Source organism: Sturnira hondurensis, unplaced genomic scaffold (genome assembly GCF_014824575.4).
Source record: "Sturnira hondurensis isolate 20B ecotype Veracruz unplaced genomic scaffold, ASM1482457v3 Scaffold0007077, whole genome shotgun sequence".
In the NCBI taxonomy this organism is placed as follows: Eukaryota; Metazoa; Chordata; class Mammalia; order Chiroptera; family Phyllostomidae; genus Sturnira; species Sturnira hondurensis.
The window spans coordinates 13,574-20,209 of record NW_028079708.1 but is presented as its reverse complement, the minus strand read 5'-3'; the positions used below and the strand labels follow the sequence as shown (position 1 = coordinate 20,209).

At 38.4% G+C, this 6,636-nt stretch overlaps 1 pseudogene; it reads right to left on the bottom strand.

The window, feature by feature from the left end:
- Positions 1–1,833: 1,833 nt before the first annotated feature.
- Positions 1,834–2,772, bottom strand: LOC118990478 (olfactory receptor 1044-like; annotated as a pseudogene).
- Between the last annotated feature and the right edge of the window lie 3,864 nt (positions 2,773–6,636).

The following is a 6,636-nucleotide window of genomic DNA, read 5'->3' as shown; positions in this document are numbered from 1 at the left end:
AATAGAAAGTGGGAGGGGTTTGGATGGTGATTACAAGTCCTGATGTGTTAAATATTCCATGAACAGTAATGAGATTATTTGATATTATAAAAGAAAAGAGGTAAGAGTAGTAAATTACTTTTGTTTTAAAATTCTCTCCAATCAGTAATTGATGGCAAGTTACCTGCTGAAAATTGCATGCTTTTAATTACTGTTTTATTCTTATCATGCTTGGAAGCACATAACACTCAGCATTTTTCATACACCGTAGGCATAGATAACACTAGGGATGAGGACCTTAATGGAAAGCCTTCTATTACCCAGTGCCCTGTCCTTCTGGAATCCGAAAAGAATGTCCCATTGTTCCTTTCCTGACAACAACATAAAATAAAATAAGCATGTATTGGAATCTGAAATTGTGTTTTCTTTTTCATAGCTGGTAATTGTTAATTGACTGCAAGGAGAACAACACAAGCAATTCATTTAATTCAGCTATTAGGATAGCAACAACATACTCAGAAATGGCCACTATCAAAGTTGTGTGTAAAATATGGTTCCAGTTTATTTCACAGATAAGCAGAAAACAAATTTAAATCATTGCAAATGGAATCCTACTATTTTTCCATGAAACACACACTTTTGTTTATAACTATGCCTTTACAATTTAACCTGTACCAGTTGGGCAATTCATTTTTTAAAGTTTTGTTTTAACTAGTGTGTAGCTATGTTCACATCAAGATGCAGGTTTCTTTCCCAGTGACCATGAGGAGGTCCTGGTGTTACTAAGCCTAACTTTCCTTCATACACTTCTGTACATTTATTGATAGGGTGATGTCTGTTCGCTACATTGAGAGCAAGAGGAGAAATCAATAAGCTGATGTGACTACTCTGAGATGCAATATAAATCTACAGCTTCTGATTCTTTGAATAGTTGTTAATAAATCGGTGCAGAATAATGAGGAATAGGGGATCCAGGAAGTCCTCTGTATGTGATCCCTGTCCCTGAAACTTATTCATACTTGGCTGAAAGACAAGGAGAACTGATGAACTTTGTCTAAAATGAACATACTAGCATAGAATAAAAAAAATGAAGGGGGCTCAGTATTTTGAAAAAAAAATTTACAAAGGCTCTTTATTACATCAGTTCTGCAGAGGGCATTATTCATTGATTCAACAAAAAACATCCTGGAATAATGGCATTGTCAGTAGTCAGATACAAATACTTGTGAACAAGAATGGAAAGGAACTCTCCAATGGCATGGAGCTCTCAGTTTGAGCCAAAGGTTTTTTTAAAATTCTTATTTATTTATTTAATACCTATACTTGTAAATGTTATGATACAATATTTATAGAGTGAGACAATTACATAGGAAAGACAAACAAACCTATTTCAACCCATGAACTCCCCCTAAATGAGCAAGTTTATTATACCCATTACTTTAAAAATGGAACCTTAGGAGGGTGAGTTGAATTGGCATGGGTAGAGGGGCTGCTCAGCCCATGATGTCTCACTGGGACTTACCTGTGAAGAGAGAAGGGAGGGATAAAATCCTCTTTGAAAAACAGTGAAGTTTATCTACTACTAGTCCCCCTTAGCTTGGGGAGAAGATTATGATCAATAACTGTTCTCTATGTGTAATTGGACACAATGATAAGTAAAGGAAAATACTTATCATTGGGCCCTGGTGAGTCAATAATAATGAATATCAAACACCTGAATCAATTAAGATCAATAATGACTGGTCTCTATGCTTAATTTAGACACAATGATAAGTAATGAAAAATACTTATCATAAGGCACTGATGAACCCATAATAATGCATATCAGATACCTGAACTACTAAAAACATGGCTTCAATCAGAACATAATTTAGTGCCAACTACTTTTTTCAGGGCATCTTTCACATCCTTATTCCTCAAATTGTAGATCAGTGGGTTTAACATGGGAATGACAACTGTGTAGAAAACAGAGGCCACTTTGTCTGTGTCCATGGAGTGACTTGAGCTGGGTTGGAAATACATGAACAGGAGTGTCCAATAAAACATAGCCATAGTGGTTAAGTGGGAGGCACAGGTAGAGGAGGCTTTGTGTCTGCCCTTGGCTGACTTCATTCTAAGGATGGAGGTTATGATGTAGCTGTAGGAGAGGAGGAGAGTGACAATACTGAACCCCAGAACACAGCTACTGTAAGTGAACATGACTATCTCATTGATGGTTGTGTCTGAGGTGGAGAGGACTATTAAGGGTGGGAAGTCACAGAAAAAGTGATTGATGACATTGGAATTTCAGAATGACAATCGAATTGTGCAATAAGTAATGATTGCAGAGTACACCAGACTTTGAATGTAGACAATGGCCACTAGCTGGGTACAGACTCTTCCAGACATGGCTGTTGTATACAGAAGTGCATTACAAATCGCTACGTAATGGTCATATGCCATGACAGACAGCAAGACACATTCCACATCTGTAAAGGTACCAAAAACGAACATCTGAACAGCACATAAATTATATGCAATCTTCTTTTGCTGAGAAAAGAAATCAGCCAGCATCTTGGGGGGGACAGAGGAGGAGTAGCAGACATCACTGAATGACAGATTGCTCAGGAAATAATACATGGGCATGTGGAGCCGGGGGTCCCTGTTGATCAGCAGGATCATCCCTAGGTTGGCGATCACAGTGATGCCATAAACCAGCAGGAAGAGCACAAAGAGCCCCTGCTGCACATCCTGCCTGCCAGAGAGACCTAAGAATATGAAGTCAGTAAACACGGTGCAGTTCTCAACAGCCATGAATCATGTCTGGAAATCCCTGGTTGTGGAGGAAGGAAACAGATGTGCAGTGTTAACATCATCTATCTTATTAGTTAAATTGCTGATTCTTGCTCATATCAGTAATTAGAAAAAGCAGTCAACAATGGTAAGACTCCATGAACAAATCTGACTATTTGGAATACATGCTATATAATGTGAGTCAATAAATGTTAATGATAATATCTCTTATGTTTCTATACCATTCTTCCAAGCTTGTGGCACAGTTTTTAAATTAAATCGTGCTATTTCCATATGAACCTATGTAGTATTTATGGTAATGTTTGTTACTCCTTTCTTGGAAATTAAGCAATTGATGTTTTCATAGCTGAGGCAATAGTTCTAATTTAATTGGTTCAGTAACCCACGTCTTCTGATAAGATCGTTGCTGTTTTTCAGTACTGCAGAGACTGCATTATGTCCTGTAATTGAGAAACATAGTTAGTTGAGAGGTACAAATAATGACTATGTTGTTTTGTTTTCCTTCATTGTTACTCTTGTGGATGGCAGAGATATGGTAGGTTTCTGGATATAACATTCCCCTGTTCTACTGTTCCCTACTAACCCATCCTGTCCTTTCCAGTCTCAATAGTCAGGGATAGAGATAGTCTGTGATTCAGGACCCACTGGAGCAGGAGGGCAATGGTTCCCGTAGAAGAGGCTGGAGGATACCCATGAGTGATAGTTAGACTGGAATAGGCTAACCTTGCTCCCTCTGACAGTGGCTATTGTTCAGCGTAGCTTCTGCAGAGTTTTGGGGACCTGACTCTAGGCATGCTGGTCTCAAAGGTGGAAGACAGATAAAAAAGAGTTGATGTATTTCTCTCTGAGTCACTTTCCTCTAAACAACTAGAATCCACATGATGTGTTCACCAACAGAACAGATGTGTCAGTCACAGGATAAAAGTCTTCATCTGTCCACAGTCCAGTAAATTTAAAGAGAAATCATATTAAAGTATGTTTCCATTTCCCTAAAATTTGAAATATTGCTTCCATTGCAATTGTTTTCTTTTATCCCTATTTTCCTTGGGTAGCTCTGAAACCTGCCTCACTTTGCTTTAGAAATATTGGTATTTGGAAGGCCAATTGCATTCTATATCCCACTGTTGTATTTGACCCAGTCAACATGTTATGTAGGTCATATGTGACCCCTTCTGTTCTGTGAGGGTATAGAGACAGTGGAGTGGAAGATAGAAGAACAGGAAAAGAAAATTTGATTAATGATGTCATGTCCATGTGCAGTTTTCCAAACCCTTGGCACAAACTCATTTGAATATCTGTTCCAGTAGACACATCTTTAAAAAATGCTGTGCCTAATAAAATAAAATATTTCTTTTAAAATATACAAAGTACAGATAAGAGATCAAAAATAAAAAACTCTACATCTCCACAATCTATGCTTGCATTTCATTATATTTCCTGCCATTTATGTATATGTCTTTAAAATAACTAGATTGATGAAAGTACTTAAAATTTGGTATAATATTTTACACCCTCTATAGGTTTCATAACATACATTGAGTCCAAGGGAGATAAAAATGAGAAACATCTAAACAGAACCCAGACAAACAGCGAGTCCCTGCCCCATCCCAGTGCACTGACTTCTGTGTTCCATCCAGTCTGTCTGCAGAAGGGATCAGCCCTGCCTCCCCACTGAGCTGGGTTATATCACCATGTCCGTGTCTGTTCTGTGGGAATTGAACAGGGTCTCTCAGGAATATGTGACAGATATAATTAATTATATGTTTTATCTTTCTACAACAGGCAGGTGATTGAGAAATAACTACAGACTTGAACAAATGCTAGGTGTGTCGAAAAACCGCCTAAGTAATTTTCCACCAGCTAAACACAAGAGAGTGTTGCACCTGTGGGACTGAAGAACTCTAACCATTGTCTTATTTCTCTGGGTTATATGTGAAGGAGGCAGAGTCCTCCTTGGTCACCTTGTTTAGATTCCTCTCCACACTCATTTTCCCCTCAGGTGCTCCCTGTCTCCAGGGATGCCAGCTGCCTCAGGTGATACTCCCTTCAAGCAGGATCCAAAGGTGATCTTCAAGAGACAGGGACCCTTGTAGTGTAACTCCCACTCCCCATGACACCCAGAATATGGAGAGCAATGTATTGTCAAAAAGTAGATCATTTAAATTCATTCCTGAAGGATTCATGTTCTAATAGATTGGCTTTCTTTAACTATGTGCTTAAGGGGGAAGATTCACAACACAATTTAAGACTTCAGAGCAAATAAGAGAGAAAAATATTCTAATAAACAATGTTTTCCTGATATCACAGGTGCCCCCCACACAGTGCGGCACAGAGAACAGCCTTCTCATAATCTCCTTCTCCCAGATAATGGCTGTTGGGCCCTGAGGCTTGGATGGTTATCACAAAGTTCAGCCCCTGATGATGCCATCAAGGAAAACCAGTTCAGTGAGGCTTCCTGGTGCAGGAACAGGGAAAGTAGTGAGTGAAGGCTGCTGAAAGTACCTCTGATATACAAGTGGGGTAGCACTTTCTGGTGAAAAAAGACAATCATTTAATGAAATAGTTTATGGAAGTTGTATGCTTTGTTAACTTTACAGTAATATTTTAAAAATGTGTGTATATAAGAAACTGTTAGAGGTTTAGGATCTCTATAAGTTTCATAGCATACTTTCAGTCCAATAAAGATAAAAGCCAGAGAAATCTAAAACAGAAATCAGACAATGGCCTACAATATTAAATAGTCTTTGGTTTTTGTCCTTCCCTGGAACACAATGATCCAGATTTATCAAAATTTGTCACTTCCACTAGATGATAAGCTTCCTCAGTACAAAATATTCAGGAGTCCCTGTGAAATAAAATCACATAGAAGTGCAGCAGTCACTTTAGAAACTCTCAGGATTAAAAAAAATAAATTAATGTACAAATAAATGATCAATGAAATAAAAATTTGGTAACTAGAATTCCGCAGCATTTGTACAAATAGAGAGTACCACGCACACATTGAGAACATAAAAGAGAGCATGGAATATTTAGGATATGACATGTTTTGGTCTGGCTGAGACAGTATAAAGAGTTACTGGTTTATACCAAATGAATAAAAACAGTTCAACTTTTTGGAACATATATATGTAACATTGGGAGATTACATATATCCCAATACATATCCCAGTACATAAGTTTTCAATGGAGCCAATTTTAGGCCCTAAGTTGTTCCAGGTCCTCTTTCACATCCTTGGTCTGTAGGTCACAAGTCCAAGAGTTTAGCATGGGAATCACAAGTGTGTGAAACAATGAGCTCATTTTGTCTTGATCTACGAAGTAGGAACAACTTGGACTGAAATACATGAAGATTGAATCCCCTGACAAATTACCACCACAGTGAAGTAGGAGGTACAGGTGAAGAAAACTTTGAACCTATCCTCAACACAGATGATCTCTATCATTTCTAGGATATATAATAAGTAGCACAAAAAGTCCCAATGCAGTAATCAATTAATGAAGCCCCAAATTGTGAATATCACCAACTCATTCACCTGAGCATCTGAGCAAGACAGCAGAAGGCAAGGTGGGCCATCTCAGAAGGAATGGTTAATCTCATTTGTCCCACAGAAACCTAAGTAGCATATTAACATTGTGTTTTTTGAAGCTTCCATAATTCTCATCATGTGCTCCTCAGCCATGACCAGGGTGCACTCTCTACTGGACATGGTGAATGTAAAGAGGAAGGGGTTGCTACTGGCCTTGTGCCTATCAAGGGTCATCACCAGTGAATTCAGACACACAGACTCTACAAAGGTGCAGAAGATCAAGATTTACAGAGAGCAGCCAGAAAAGAAAATTGACTTCTTGGCAAAGAACCCCACC